General features: G+C 41.2%; 1 long non-coding RNA gene across 1 annotated transcript; it reads left to right on the forward strand.

The window, feature by feature from the left end:
• The first annotated feature begins 658 nt into the window (after positions 1–658).
• Positions 659–2,360, forward strand: LOC136458125 (uncharacterized). The gene is made up of 3 exons (XR_010759906.1): positions 659–754; positions 1,203–1,269; positions 2,294–2,360. It is a non-coding gene; the product is annotated as an uncharacterized lncRNA (long non-coding RNA).
• Positions 2,361–17,030: the final 14,670 nt, after the last annotated feature.

Consider the following 17,030-nt stretch of genomic DNA (forward strand, 5'->3'; position numbering starts at 1 on the left):
GCCTTGCTCGCTCATCCACTTCCCCCGACGCCCCTCCATCCCCTCCCGCGATCTCGCTCCAATCGCGCTCCATCACGTGCACGCAGCCACCTCCTCTCCCACACTCCGAGGCACGGGAGGCCTTTGAGCACGCCGCCGCAGCAAGCGCGAGGTTCGTGCGTGATCCAGTCCATCCATCCATCCCTTCCTCCCCTACCGGCGTTCCATTTTCTGAGCATGGGGCGGTGGCACCCTTACTCCTGATGCGTTCTTGTTGTCCACCTGCTGCTACTAGGATAGGCGTAGGTGATCCTGAACATAGACGCCCGCGGCGGCGCGCGTCCTGTCCCCACTTCGACAATCGGCGCAGCGGGTCGGTCGGCAGCAGGGCGATGAGGAAGTGGATCTCGAAGATCCGGCCGGATCCCCCTTGCGCCGCCTACCGGAGTCGACGTCCACCCGCGCCTTCCCTAGGATGTGACCCAGGGGGCGCGGCGCTCCTGGATAGGGTCGCTTCCATCAATGTTGGAGCCCCTCGTCTGGCGGGCTCTGCCAGCGCCGCTGACTGAACATCTCCAGGCTGCGGCATGGCGTTTCAGGTTTCAGAACTCAGTTCTATTCTTGCCCAGATGCTCAGTACCAATACCAAGCCCAATTATTAATATTTCCTTGATGAATGCAGTGCCAGCATGTTCCGGGTGATTCTTGAGTCAATGTAGTGTGGCTACGACAAGAGGAACTTGGTGCCCAAGATCCTTCTGCTAATGAAACAGAGGTTACCATTTTTTATTTTTTATTTTTAATTAGTGAACCATTTGTTCAGACTAACCTGAGAGAGAAGTACTTAATTTGCCATGCTTTGAGGAGTTCAGAGTAGCATTGCTTCATTTTACATAAGCCATTCTTAGAATACCAGTGTTTTTTAATGGTATTTGTGTAGACTAACCACATAAAAAATACTGAATTTGGCATTTTGGAGGATTAGTGTTCATACTCAAATGGGAACCTGAAAAGGTGAGATGATATTTTCAGGATGTAATTATTTCTGATCAGTACCTTTGTCCTAAACCACTATAGATTTATGTTTGGTTTCTTTTTTAGTTTCTGAGTTTGTGTTTGTTGGTTGATGAGTACTGCTGGGCAAAAATAGTGCATAATAGATTCATAGTACCATTGACAAATTATAGGATGTGGCACTATTCTTAATTTTGGGTTTGAAACAGATCGTGTTTCGATGACTTGTTGGATGCAACCATCAGAAGTTGGCTGGATTCATTCCAACTTTTGCAGGTACTAATTAAATACATTCCTACTTAGAGTTTCCTTTCCCAATCCCCATGCTGTAATTATCCTTCTGGTTTTCAGCTCATGAATGGTGTTGAAATTTAGTTGGCACAAAATTGAATCGAGAGATCCTATATAATTGTTCTTTTGGTTTTACTTGGGCTGTTAGCTTTACGTGGGAGTAGAGTTTGCTATGATTCCTAACTCTGTGATAAAACATGAAAGATTTATTCTATCACATATTTAGCCCCATGCTTACTTTAATCCACATTTAGTCACACCTTAATATGGGCATACAGGAAGCTAATAGCCTGCTGGTGCCAATGCTATTTTATTTTATTTTTTATGTGTGCGCTGCCAAAGCCAAAACAGGCTGCGTGGAGCCAAAATGGGCACAACAGAGTGTGCCTCCTAATGGATGGAGATTACATGTTGAAGATTTTGTTGGCCTACTTAATACCTTAGAGCTACATGATTCTTCTAATAAAAAGTGAATGGTCATAATTGTTAAACATAAAATGTTGGAAGGTTTTGTCTGCTTGTTTTATTATGATGGCTACATAGACCAAATTTCAAGAAAACATGTTACATACAGCTATCAAATCTCTCTTCAACTGTTCACAAAATCCGTTAGTTTGTGAAAGGACGTAAGAATCTGTTTGCTACAATAATTTGTTTCTTGACAAGATACATGAAATGGTAACCAAGATTCTGTCATTGAAAGGTTTATATGCAGCTATTACTCCCTCCTGTCACAAGTGCTTGTCGTTTTGGAAGTGCCTGTGGTCAAACTTCCAAAACTTTGATTGTCGATAGCCTTTTAATTTATATTGGAAACATGCAAATCATGTGTAGATATTTCATGGGTAATATTCCAGTTTTGTTGGGTTTCATAAATATATTTTAAGGCAATGTGTGATCCCGGGCAACAAGTCTTTGTGACTAGAGGTGGTATAATTTTGGTTCCTAGTTCTTTTGCCTATGACCTGATGCATTTTGCTAATATTTTTTTGTGGCTACATTATTTCAGGCATCTCAGGATCATTATTTCATAGGATTGAAGATTCTAAACAATCTTGTAACGGAAATGAACCAGGTGAGACACGTCAATATTTTTGAAGTCAGTATAGAGTATACCCTCCATAGGTATTAGCTTCCCTTTTGAATTTGATGTAGCATTAACGCATTCATGTCTTACGTTGTTGCTAGTACTTTGCTTCCTGTGATTTATTCTAGTCGAGTTGTTACTCTTGGAAAAATATATTAACGTCCTTTTATATTTCTTATGTAAATGTCATATTTCCGAAGCAGTAGCTGGGACAATAGCAATGATTTTTAGCTGTTTGGCTGCTTGCAATGTTTTTTAACAGAAGTGAAAGTGCCTGATCGGAAATCATATAGTCATTTGATGGATAATTTTACTTTGAATAAATCAGGAAATTTCAAACCCTTTAGTCTTTAATTTATGATTCCAAATTACTTACCTTCAAAATGGTTCAATCCATGCTGTTGTTGCTAAAATAATACAATTTGAGTTTATCTGATGCATATACCAATGTTAATGATTCTTTCAGGAGCAAGAAGAGTTTGAGTGGAGCGCACAAGTGATGGACGGTCAATGTCAAGCTGACCTTTGCTACAGTACTACACATAGCTTATTACATTTTAAACTGTTCAAAGTAGCTACTGTGAGTCGGATACCTTATGTGTTTCAATTGTTGTGCATGTGTTATCGACTAAGTTTGACATTGGATGTGGTTTCATTAATGAGTTGTATGAATAAAGCATATTTTGGATTAATGGATGTCTAAATGCTTCTTTCATCATATATTATTCGGTATGCAATTATTGTTTGAAGCAAACAAAGCGTTGCAATATAGGACTATCGATAAAATAATTTGGCGTTGCAATATATGATATAGCAACAAACAAACGGTGTTGCAAAAAACATCATACCAACGCAATAGTGGGCGTTGCAATAGAGTCTTCAAATTGTAGCAACACAATAGTTAGCGTGGCAATAGAGGGTCCAACAATAACAACCAGTATTGATCGTTGCAATAGAGAGGCAACCTCTAGCAACCAAACATTTACCGTGGCAATAGACGGAGGGACCTATAGCAACCACAATGTTTAGTGTTGCAATAGAGAGGATACCTCTAGCAGCCAAATATTTATCGTGGCAATAGACGGTTTCACCTATAGCAACCAGTATTGATCGTTGCAATAGAGATGCTACCTCTAGCAACCAAATATTTATCGTGGCAATAGACTGTTTCACCTATAGCAACCACCGAGATAGCGTGGCAATAGAGGGTCCATCTATTGCAATGCTATTGATGCGTGGCAATAAGGTCTATTGCAACACCCAATATCGTTGCTAGTGCACCTATTGTCACGCTTTGGGTACGTGGTAATAGGTATTTCTAGCAACCCCGGGTGTGTTGCAATAGTAACTATTGCAACACCTACGATGATTGTCTATACTATGGATTGCAACACTACATGGCATTGCAACAACACTCCTTGGTGTTGCAATAGGGGAAAACCTATTGCAACACCAAAATGAGTCGTTGGGCAAACCTTTTGTCACGGTTACTATGACAACGCCTACCAACGAAAAAAAAGTGTTGCAATTTTGTCTATCGCAATAATTTTTGGTATATTACAACGCTTTTAGACCATTGCATCAGGGGTAAAACCTTGTAGTGGATATACATACAACTGTTGCTGGATCTCTCTACGATCACTGCATTGGAAAAGAATGTCAATAAAGCATCTTGTTTTGGCCGTGGATTTTTGCAGTTCTCGTTGTTGGGAGAGACGACCTTCTGTTGGCTGCAACGCGACAGAAACTTCCAAAAGTTACATCTTCTTGTGCCTACCCTTTATCTCTGGCTGTCTAGTTAGCATTAAGTATCGAGCATCTCCTTATAATCATAGAGACTGAAAGTAGTTTCCATCTTCATAAGTTCATGCACGCAATCGGCTAGCTAACACAATCTATCAGGTGTTTCACGTCACTGTTTGCTACTCCCTCGGTCCCAGAAAAAACTTAATGTCCGAGGATTTTAGGACTGGGCTCAACAAAAATTACCCGTATACTTCTACTTATTGAAAGTGAACGATGCAATTAAGGAATAAATTCATAATTAAAAGGAATACATGGAGGCAAACGGATCACGGTCTCAAACTGATATGGTCAAATCTATTGTCCATCAGCTAAAACATCATGTTTTTTGGACATTTTTTTTATTCTTAAGACATCAAATTTTTTGGGGACCCATGCGTTTGTACGTCGGGAAGCAGTGAGAAAGCGACTTATGATGGGCGCATGGAGATCCGTCTGTAAAGAAACATATGCTCTGACTAAAGAGCACCACATACAAATGTACGAGGCCGCGCCGTCTCGGAAGACCTCCGAGAGGTATCCATATCTGTAATCATTATTTAGCTGGTCTGTTGGATAAACTTTACACTGTTTAGATTAATTACCTGAGATTGACACCACGTGAAAAACGGTTTGTAGCAACGGAACAATTTTTTTGTAGGGGCGGTTGGTGATGGAGCCGCCCCTATAGTGGTGTGCTCGGGAACCACGAGACCAGCCGCCTCTACAAATTGAACAGCAGGGGCGGCTGGTGATACGAGCCACCCCCGTGTTGCTATTTGTAGGGGCGGCTGGTAATTGAGCCGCCCCTACAAATGCCCACGTATAAATACCTCCGATTTGTAGGGGCGGCTCAATCATCAGCCGCCCCTACAAATGATCCACATATAAAAAGACCGCAGCATCCTTCTTTCTCATCGGGTCACTCACTCCAACCCATGAAAGAAAGGTGGGGAGGCCTTGGGCATCCTCCCAAAAATTGCTCTACTAAGAGAGGAATATTTTGGTCTTAAATCCTTTGGTGAAGAGGTTGTAGAAGGTAAGAAAATGCTATTCCACATTTTTTTTAAGCTTTAATGGTTGGTTAGTGAGTAATTAGAGTTTTGTTTTTCTCTCTCTTCTATGGTGTTTGAGCTACTTATGAAGCAAATTAGACCCAAGTTTTGAATGTACTTGGGGGTAAATTAGGTAGGAGAATAAGATCATACCCTTATTTGGTCCATGTTTCTTGATTTTAGTAAACAATTAGTTAGTTTTATGGATGTTTCATGTGTATGTACATCTACATCTAGGGTTTGTTTTTTTATTAATTTTGTTTTTGTAAATTTATGTTTGATGAAATTGAACTAGGATTTCTATGAAAGATATTGGGTAAAATATAATTATTGCTAATTGTTGTCTTTAAATTTTTTATTGTAATCAACAAATATGTATTTTAATTATTTATGGATAAATGGGCCATTAATTAATTTTCTTCTACCATGGTGTGTTTGTATGCTTCATGTAATTATATTTGATTTATATTCATATATATCTAAAGTATATACAATTATTCTCAAGTAATTATTAATTTGATTTATTTTTATATATATCTGAATAAGTAGTCCTTTATTGTAAAAGATTGAGTACATGAACTCTTGGATGTATGGTTCCTTAAGGTTCAAGGCAAGTTTCCGTGAAGAGGTGGACAAATTTATTGAAGCCGCAGAGAAGCATGCAGCAACGTTGACAGAGAATAAGGATACAATTATTTGTCCTTATAAAGATTGCAAAAACCGTATGGCATGGACAGATGTGACTATCATCAGATCACATTTGATTATGCGATGATTTGTTGAGGACTACACAATATAGATTCATCACGGTAAAAGGGTTATTGTTAATGACAAGGATGATGAGGAATACGACGACGAAACACTAGAATCCTATGTCCCAATATTCAGCAGAGCTTGATGCACGAATGGATTCCGAGTTTGACAATAAACAAGGTGGTGATGCTGGTGGGTGGGATGGTAACGATGAAGGTGGTACCAATAATGATGGTGGAGCACGTGTCGAGGATGAAGATGATTTAGAGGACATGATTCGAACCCTTGGACCAGAGATTTTACTAAATAGCCCGAAAGGTCTAAAAAATTTGGAAAGGGTGACAAAAGCATCGAAGGAGACTGTGTATGGTGTTAAAAAGGGTTGTCCGACACATTGGACATTGCTATGTTTTGTGCTTGAGCTACTCATCCTGAAGGCTAAGTACGGCCGGTCAGATTGTAGTTTCAATGATCTATTGCATCTCTTGTCATGGGTGCTGCCACAACCAAAGTCAGTTCCCGCCAACACATACCAAGCGAAGAAGGTCATAAGTCCATTGACATTGGGGGTTGAAAAAATCCATGCATGCCCCAACCACTGTATACTTTTTCATGGCGAAACGTTCAAGTCACTGGATCAATGTCCCCAGTGTGGGGCCAACCGGTATAAGAACAATGAGCTTTATGGTGGTGACAAAGCCTCCACGGGGAAAAAGAGGAATAAGAAGGGTACAAAAAAGCTGGTACAAGAATCTCAGCCCCTAGAGGACACTCCATTAGGCAACGATGCAAAACAGAGAAGAATTCCTACCTTGATAATGTGGTACCTGCCAGTGACCGACCGCTTGAGACGTATCTTCCTAAACCCTAAAGAAGCCGCACTCATGACATGGTGGGATGATGAGCGCAAGGTGGATGATGATAAGATTGCACACCTGGCTGATTGTAGTCAGTGGCAAAGGTTCAATGAGAAGCACAAAGAATTAAGCGATGACCCAAGGAATGTACAGTTTGGCTTGAGCACCGATGGAATGAATCCCTTCAATGAGAGGATGAGCAACCACAGCACTTGGTCAGTCATCTTGACCATGTACAACATCCCAACGTGGTTTTGTCAGAAGAGAAAGTACCTTCTCCTTACTATTCTTATTTTTGGCCCTAAACAATCAGGACATTGATATAGACGTGTTCCTTGAGCCTTTGATGCAAGAAATGGAGAGGCTATAGAGGCATGCGGAGCCGATGTACGATGTGTTTTGAAAGGAGGACTTCATATGTAGGGCAATAATATTTGTTACTACCAATGATTACCCCACGCTGTTTGCTTTGTCTGGATAGATCAAAGGGAAGACAGGATGCTTGGTTTGCTTGGATGGTACTACATGGGTGTACCTAGATGTATCCAAGAAGATAGTTTATCTAAGGAACCGATGCTTCTTAAAGACAAGTCATAAGTACCACAGTAAATTATTCTTTAGATTTTATGACAACACCCCGGAGATTGAACCCTCTCTGGAGAGACGTCATAACAAAGAATATGTGTATAGAATAGTGAAAAACATACGCATCATCTATAGAAAGAAGAATCCAGATGGGACTAACAGAGATAGAAGCACACCTCCTATCAAAGGCGTACCTTTCAAGAAACAATCGATCTTCTTTTAGTATCTGCCTTATTGGCCAGACTTGGAGGTCCCCCATGCCATTGATGCTATGCAAGTGCAGAAGAATATCTTTGAGAGTCTCATTGCTATCTTGATGGACATAGGCTAGTCAAAGGATGGTCTAAAAGCATAGAAAGACAAGGTGTAGCTAAACGTGATGCCACCGCTTCACCCGATACCTGAGGCTAATGGAAAATACACTCTACCCGCGGCATGCTTCAACCTAACACTAGACGAGAAGAGAGCTATATGCACTTTCCTGAGGGGGTCAAAGTCCCGACTAGGTTTTTAGCAAATGTGAAGAAGCTAGTGTCGATGAAGGACTTGTCAATAACACACTGCAAGGCTTACGATTGTCATGTGATGCTGATAGTGTTTCTACCTATTGCAATCAGGGCTATAAAGCTAGAGTTCTTGAAAATGGCCATCACCCGCATGTGCTACTTCTTTTCGAAGATCTCAAGATGATTGGCAAGCAAGAGCTGAGTGACCTATATGAATTTGTGGTGGAGACACAAAACCAACTAGAGATGTGTTTACCTCCTGCTTTTTTGATATAATGCCACATCTCATGATTCACATGGTTCATCAAATACAAGCGTTGGGCCCTTGCTACTTGCATGAAATATGGTCCTACGAGCGGTTCATGTCGGTTCTAAGTCGATATGTGCATAATCGAGCATACCCAGAGGGCTCCATGATAGAGGGTTACAATACTAAAGAAGTCATCAAGTGCTGTCAAGAGTACCTAAAAGTACAGAAAGGGATTGGATAAACCTAATTCTTGTCAAAAGAGTAGGCTGGCTGGGAAGAGCACCAGTGGTAGAAAAGTGTTCATCAACCATGATTACAAAGAGGCTGAGTCGGGCGTATTACAGTGTCTTGCAGAGTACACAACTGATGCAACTGTATATTGATGAACACTTGGCTATCATTATGGCCGAGAGAAATAGTCATTCGGATGATTGGGTCATGAAACAGCACAAGCAACAACTAACTACATGGTTGAAGAACCAAAACATACCGCCTAGAGAAACCATAGACTCTATTACCATCAGTAGGTTGGCAGAGGAGCGATCGAGACAAGTGACATCTTGGAATGCTTATGACATCAATGGGTATACGTGCTATACCCACACAAAGGATAGTAAATATGTGAACCAAAATAGTGGCATTCGAATAGAGGCTCTCGATGGATTGGGGCGAAAGATCCAATACTTTGACATCATTGAAGAGATATAGGGAACTTGACTATGGAAGGGATATAATGGTGGCCCTGTTTCGATGCCGCTGGATCAAACAACACCAACTAAACAAGATTGGATTGAGAGTCCTGGACCTTGAGAATCTAGGCTACCAAGATGACCCTTGGGTGCTCGCTTCATGTGTCGCATAAGTTTTCTATATGTCTGACCCACAAAGTAACCTCCCACCAAAGAATAAGACAAATCACATGGTTGCCTCCGAGAAATAGCACATTATCGGAGTTGATGGCGTGGATGATGTTGAAGCTTACAATAACTACGATGAGATGCCGCTATTCATAGACTTTTATAAGAAGATTAGTGTTATGGAAAAGAACCTACCCAAAGACATATTGCCATGGGAACAAAAAGGTGTCAAGGGGAAAGTCGTTACAGTGGGCTAGCTAGTTGTTGAACGTGAAGTGTTTGTGTAAGTATGTGTTTGTAAGACTTCATTTATGCATGCGTGTGAGACTATATATTTATATATGTGTGTAAGACTATTATTTTTGTATGTGTGTGAGACTACATTTACGCATGTGTGTGATATTACCCTTTGCAACATCCAGATGAATCTATTTCAACATCCACTCTATTACTACTAAAACTTTATGAAATCACTTAACACTTTATGAAATGAAGAAATGGCCTAAAATAAAAGTAGGAGATCTTGACGAGTTATACAACTTTTACATTCATCACCTTTACAGCTGAAATCCTTTAGTGGTTGAAAATCAGGTTTGTAGCTGTTATTTTCTGAAATTCAAAATTTTAACTGTTCAAATTTTGTCAAATAAAAAGATGACCAAAATAAAAGTTGTAGATAGTGATGTGTTCAATAACTTTTATATTCATCACCTTTACAACTAAAATCATTTATTGGTTGAAAATCAGGTTTGAAGCTATCATTTTCTGAAACTCAAAATTTAAATTGTTCAAAATTAGTGACAAAGATAGATGACTGGACTCAAATGATAGAGCATGATTTTAGAAAATTTAGAAAAAAAACCATCACCTTTGGAGTTAGTACGAGGGAGAAAAACTAGTTACAAGTTACAGCCACAGATTAAAAAAAGAAATCACACTTGTTCATCATTGATCATCATGAATAGTTGTGATTTGTTTTTAATCTCTATGTAAAATTTATAACTAGTCTTTCTCCCTCATAGTAACTCCAAATGTGATGATTTTTTTCCTAAAATTTTTTAAAATCATGCCCTATCAAGTTACTATGTTGATTTGGTCATTCTTTTCATTTGACAAAGTTTGAGCAATTCAATTTTTCAAATTTAAAAAAATAACAAGTTCTAACGAGATTTTCAACAATTAAATGATTTCAGCTGAAAAAGTGATGAATACCAAAGTCGTATAACTCATTAAGATCTACAACTTTTATTTTGATCATTTCTTCATCTAACTAAGTTATAGTAAACATTGTTCATAAATCAACATGTTTCTTGTATAGTTCATGAAACTATGAGTCATATTTGAATTTATAAATAATGTTTACTAATACTTTGTCACATGAAGAAGTGACCAAAATAAAAGTTGTAGATAGTGATGAGTTCAACAACTTTTATGTTCACGACTTTTATTGTTGAAATCATTTAAGGTTTCAAAATCTTGTTTGAAGTTGCTATTTATTGAAATTCAAATTTTCAACTATTCAAATTTTGTCAAATGAAAAGATGATAAAAATAAAAGTTGTACATATTGATGAGTTCTACAACTTTGGTATTCATGAGTTTTTCATCTGAAATCATTTACTCTTTCAAAATATTGTTTCAAGTTGAAATTGTTTGAATTTCAAATTTTGAATCGTTCAAAAAAAGTCACATGACAAGATGACCAAAATAAAAGGTGTACATGTTGATGAGTTATACAACTTTTTTGTTTACAACGTTTTTATTTTATTTCATTTAATGTCATAAAATTGTAGTCGAAATTTTAAAATTCAAATTTTTAATTTTTGTTTTTTTGTTTTCTATATTATTTTGACTACAATTGTTTTTATATATATATATTTCTCCATATATAGAATAATACAAAATATTATATTTATGCATATATATAATTGTTTTTATATTACTTTGTGTTTTTGTGATATAAAAATATAGAATTAATAATTTAATAAAATAGAAAATAGTTGTAGGGGCGGCTAGATCAGGAACCATCCCTACAAATGCATTTGTAGGGGCGGCTAGATCAGGAACCGCCCCTACAAATCGTCCTTGGTATATAACCAGGGGTGCTTGGGTGACAAATTGTTGGGCGCTCTCTTCTTCCTCCCGACGCCGTCAGGCTGCCTCTCCGCACCCCCGGGCCACAGCTCGACAACCCCGACGCCACCGCCTCCCTCTCCACACCGCCTCCCAGACCTCTCCCAACGCCGGCGCCCCCTCTCCGCACCCCTGAGCCACAGCTTGAATATCCCTGGGCTGCCACGACGCCACGTGCCCCATCTCCACGGCGGCTAGGGTTTGGCAGATCAACTTCGATGGGGACTAGGGTTTGAGCTCCGCTGGCTCGGGCGTGTGCTCTAGCTGGTGTCCCTGCCACCAGCGCTCCCTCTCCAACCTCGACCACCGAACTCACCAGCCCGCCCATGCTCTTCGACATCTACTTCTATCGCCGCCACCTCCCATGCTCTCTGGCATCCGCGCTCCTCCAACGATGGGTGGCCCGGCTACCCATGCTCTCTAGCATCCAGATCCCAGCCACCGTGCACAGCGACCGGCGTCCCTCTCTATCAGGTCTTCTATAGGTACTCCCAACCCCTTCTCCATTCCCTAGCTAGCGATTGAATGAACTTAGGTGGATACCACTTGTTGGAGTTTATTGTTTGGAGATAGCAGCAGTAGCATCTACAGTAGAAAAATCGCTATTAGGCTAGACCCATCAGTATTAGCAATTATTAATCACTTTCACCCATGAATTAAGCAATCAATAGTGCGGTTGGATACTCTCTCTCGGCCTGTACTGCTTTTTGCTTACTTAATCACCACTTTGGTTCTTAATCCACTTGCCGGATGTTGGGTGTTAAGACAGATCACGATGCCTCTGCTCCACAACCTCAAGACACAACCACGACTACCAAGCCTAAGAGGAAACGAGAGGATAGAAAAGCAAATAAATATCCAAATAAGGTATGCTATGTGATAAGGGAGGTCGGACCAGCAGGGGAGATCCTTGAGCCGAAGGAATTAAGAGAATGATTCCATAATGCGATCAGGGCCCTAGTAAGAGATAAATTGAACCCAGCAATTCCTAACTAGAAAGAGGTACTAGAGAACAAAAAGGATGAACTATGGGATAGGCAGCTGAAGCTCAATTTTAGATTTCTAGAGGGTAAGCATGAACTGGTAAAAAATGCTTTCAGGATGATGGGAGAGTCATTCTGACGTTGGAGGTCAGAGCTCAACAAGAAGTATATCCAAAAAGGGTTAACTCCCTTCAACGAGTTCGGCAACATAACTCCTAGTCAATGGGAGGAGCTCGTGGCTCAGAAGACTTCACAGGAGGCATTAGAGCTCAAGTGCCCGTAACACCGAGCTGGCGAAGAGGAACAAACACCACCATCATCTAGGCCCTGGTGGCTACTATGCCAAGGAAGAGCTATTTAAGAAGATGGATGAAGAGGCCAGCAACTGCTAGGAATATCGATGTGATGAATTTAAAGGTACGCTTAAGGAATTGGATATATGTGAGGAGTACAGAATCATCCGATGGTAATCTTAAGTTTGATAAGCCAGAGACCCAAGAGGTAGTATCAAGGATACTAAAATATGCTGAAGACAAGGAGAAGGGCTCATTCAATCCTTCTAGAGAGAGGGACGAGCTTAGCCTTGGCTTGGGAAATAAGGAGCACACAGGTCGCACCAGGGGGCTAGGGAAAAGGACTACCTAGAAGCAAGGATTCGAAGAAGACAGGCACATGTATAAGAAACATGGTAGAGACCAGGGAGACTAATCTTGAGCTCCAAGTGAAGGCTCTAGTTGCAAAGGCACTAGAGGAGCAAGGACTATCTACAGAGCCATGGATATTAATGACGCTGTCGGGGGAACTGGTATTAGTTGGCAGCCCTCCAAAAGTTCCTAGCAGCCAAGGTTCCACTATAGCCACAACCCCCATCGATCGCATACGGGAACCAACTAGTTGCACCTTGGTGTTTCTTAGCAGTCCGGCAAAACATTGTGATGGAGGTGGCAACGGGTGTGGCACATCCTCCCGGTGGCTTACACCATAATAATAAGATACCGCCAGACTACACTAGGGTTGAGGTGCATACCATGAAGCCCGAGTTCATGTAGTTGAGGATAGACTATGCAACTCCTGAGGGGCTGGTGTTACTCAGAGATGTTATGGGGTAGTTCATCCTTTGGCACAAACGGGACATTATATTGACTGCTTCTTCACTGCATCCCCCTCTCCCAAATTTGGAGCTAGTTGTTGAGTTTGGGGAGATATTTTTATCATCTCGTGACCACCACATTCCTGAGATGCCACATTCTTCCCTGCCTCCTAGCGAGCATGTGCCTGATAAGCCACAACCTTCTCCAGCTCGTACTGACCAAGTGCATGATGAGATGCCACTAGCCTTCTCAACAAGCACAACTGATACATGAACAACAAGTGCCTCCTAAAGAAGGTGACACATAAGAAGATGAGGGCGTGCCTGAATGGGAACTTTGAAAGAAGCATCCAATCATCATAAGACCAATTTATGTTCCGATGAAAGACGTCTCGTTAGTGTCCAAGTGGTATTTCCATGACTAGTTCAAGCCTAAGAACCAAGTTAAAAAAGTCACATCACTGGGGTTCTGAAGAGGCCAACACTAGCAAACTCCACCAAACAGCAAAGCAGTATCCAGATGTTGATGCCATAAAATGGTCAAAGGATTACCTAAAAACATATGAAAGAGGCAAGCCCTTCCTACCAAACCGAGGACATCCAACGCCTACCACTTGGAATGAGAAGGTTCCATGATTGGTACTTGCGTGTTCTCCCAATGAGCATAGACCTCATACAAGCATGCTTCCCCATCGGCACATTTGGAAGCCCAACCAGGAAAATTGTCTTTGACTTCAATGACATACAGACATGCTTTCACCTTGGAGCAATGGAGATGAATCTCATTCGCACATGGTGTCTATAAGTCCTTATCCTCCCTGATATGATATGAATGTAATCTTTAAATTTTGTTGTAACTAACCCACGCCGTGATTTGTAGAATGCAAGTGCACATTGTCAAACAAATGCCAAGTGTGAAAGCCGGGTATATAGACCCTCAAGCTATAGCACAAACAAATTTTAATTACCCTAAATAGTGGCTACTGGATGCCAAAGAGCTAGCTGTTGGAAAGACTCTTCGGGAGAAAGAGCACATCCATACGGTGAAATTAAGGGAAGTGTCCCTTAAGGTTGCGGCATACATTTCCTTGGCTTTCAAAATTCTCCAACAACACTCTACTATATGTCTACCATACAACTTCGAGTAAGGTCAACTCTATACTTAAAGCTTTGTTCGATATATTTTATTCGATGCAAAAGAGCTTATCTAGTTCTATGATTAAATCCATGCAGCAACCACTGGATTTGTATAGGTGTCGATGTCAGGGTGGAGCATGGCATGGGTCTTTGATTCAATAGATAGGGACCCGGTGACATACATAGACTTCATATCGATTCTCAAGGCGTATACATATCGACAATACTCATTATCTTATATGTTTGTATACATATTGGACCAGATTGTACACGTCAAAGTCACCTACCTGGACCGAGAGTTAGACTTAGGTAGAAATCCTCAGTACCAACACCTTCGTAAGACCGAAAGGCTAGCTCTAGGACGTTGATAACAATGTGTATGAAATTTGACATTGGATTTATCTTGTGAATTATGTCTATTTAATGATGGATTGCATATATTTTTCTAAATTGGACTTGTAATTGTAGTTTATATAATACTCTTGTGCTTGTAGTTTATATAATACTCTTGAGCGAACGCCATTCAGAACGTTGGTCGTAGGTGAAAGCTCTAGTTTGGTTTTGGTGCAATTGATGAAACCCTAAGTGATAACTTAGTTTATCAAGTGATTATGAGATAGGTAGCACATTCCAAGTGGTGTAGGCTTGAATGATGAAATGGAAATCTAGCATGCATAAGTCTATCTAGTGATTTCATTTCCAAGTGCTTCCAAGTGTTATCAAGCTAACCATGGTGCTAAGGATGGTATAATAGTGCACTCCGATTGGTATCACGCTTCAAAGGTCCATCTTTTATACCTTAGCATCATTTGGTAGACATTGTCTCCTATATTTCCTATCTAAGCATATGTGCAAGCTACAATCCAAACTCTTAGCACATATGTAGGGGGAGCAATTGCTACCATTTGGGGTTCATGAAACTTGTCCATATCCTTTTACAAATGGTAAAAATGCTTGGGCAAGCAACATGGATTCAATTGAATTTCAATTCATATCTTTGTGAAAGGGTTGTCATCAATTACCAAAAAGGGGGAGATTGAAAGCTCTAGTTTGGTTTTGGTGAATTGATGAAATCTAAGTGCTAACCTAGTTTATCAAGTCATCATGAGATAGGTAGCACATTCCAAGTGGTGAAGCAAATGAAGATCATGACATGATGATGGTGATGCCAGGGTGATGATCAAGTGCTTGGACTTGAAAAGAAGAAAGAGAAAAACAAAAGGCTTAAGGCAAAGGTATAAATGGTAAGAGCCATTTTGTTTTGGTGATCGAGACACTTAACGAGTGTGATCACATTTAGGTTCGATGGCTATACTATTAAGAAGGGTGAAACTCGTATCGAAATGCAGTTATCAAAGTAGCCACTAGATGCTCTAACTCATTGCATATGCATTTAGGATCTAGTGGAGTGCTAATACCCTTGAAATGTTTGTGAAAATATGCTAACACATGTGCACAAGGTGATACACTTGGTGGTTGGCACATTTGAGCAAGGGTTAGGAACTTCACCAGTGGAGTGTCCGCCTATAGAGTGTGGACAGTCCGATGGTGCCACCGGCGCCCTATACAGAAAAGATGGAGGTCACTTGAAGTGACTGGACACTGGCCTTGGTTGGACCGACGCGTCCGATCAGTAGAAGCTATAAAGATGCTGGCGTTAGTCTTTGACCGGATGCTGGGTCACTTAGTGACCGGACGCTGACAGGGTGCGTCCGGTCCAGTTGACGTGGCAGTGCATAGGGGAGTCGCCGTGTGACCGGACGCTCGGTGTGTTCGGTCGAGCATGACCGGACACGTCCGGTCGTGAAATGTCATCTCTAGATGCTTACTGGAAACGACCGGATGCTGGGGTTCAGCGTTCGGTCACTTTGAGCTGCTGCGTCTGGTCATCACATGACTATTGAGATCGAGCGCTCAGTATTTAAAGAGAGGGGACACATGGCACGCATCGCGTGAACGAACGCTGAGGTCCAGCGTCCGGTTGATATGATTGGAGCATTTAGTCTCCCTGTGTTGTGCCCAGTGAAGGGGTACAACGGCTCTATTTTGTGGGGGCTTCTATTTAAGTCCCATAGCCGGCTCAAGCTCACCCTCTTGGCCATTTGCATTGACATAGCAACCTTGTGATCTTGGCCAAAGCCCTCCCACTCATCTCCATCATTGATTCGTCATCTTTGTGAGATTGGGAGAGAATCCAAGTGCATTGCTTAAGTGTTTGCATCTAGAGGCACTTGGTGTTCGTATTTCGCTGCGGGATTCGCTTGTTACTCTTGGTGGTTGCCGCCACCTAGATGGCTTGGAGCAGCGAGGATTGTCGAGTGGAGAGTGGTGATTGTCTTCGGCTCTGATCGTGGTGATTGTGAGGGGTTCTTGACCTTTCCCCAGGCGGAGAGCTAAAAGGTACTCTAGTGGATTGGCTCGTGGCTTGTGTGATCCTCATCTTGTGTTGGTTGTGTGGCACCCTATTGAGGGTTTAGTGTGTGATGCCAATTAGCGCGTGAACCTCCAAGTGAGTGAATCGCCACAACAAGGACTAGCTTGTCGGCAAGCAAGTGAACCTCGGTAAAAAATCATTGTTTCATCATTTGATTCCGAGGTGATTGGTCTTCATTGTTATTCATTCTTGTGATTGATTGGCTCCTTCCTCGACACGGCGGTATAACCTTCTTGCT

The sequence above is a fragment of the Miscanthus floridulus genome, chromosome 6, assembly GCF_019320115.1.
Source record: "Miscanthus floridulus cultivar M001 chromosome 6, ASM1932011v1, whole genome shotgun sequence".
NCBI lineage: Eukaryota > Viridiplantae > Streptophyta > Magnoliopsida > Poales > Poaceae > Miscanthus > Miscanthus floridulus.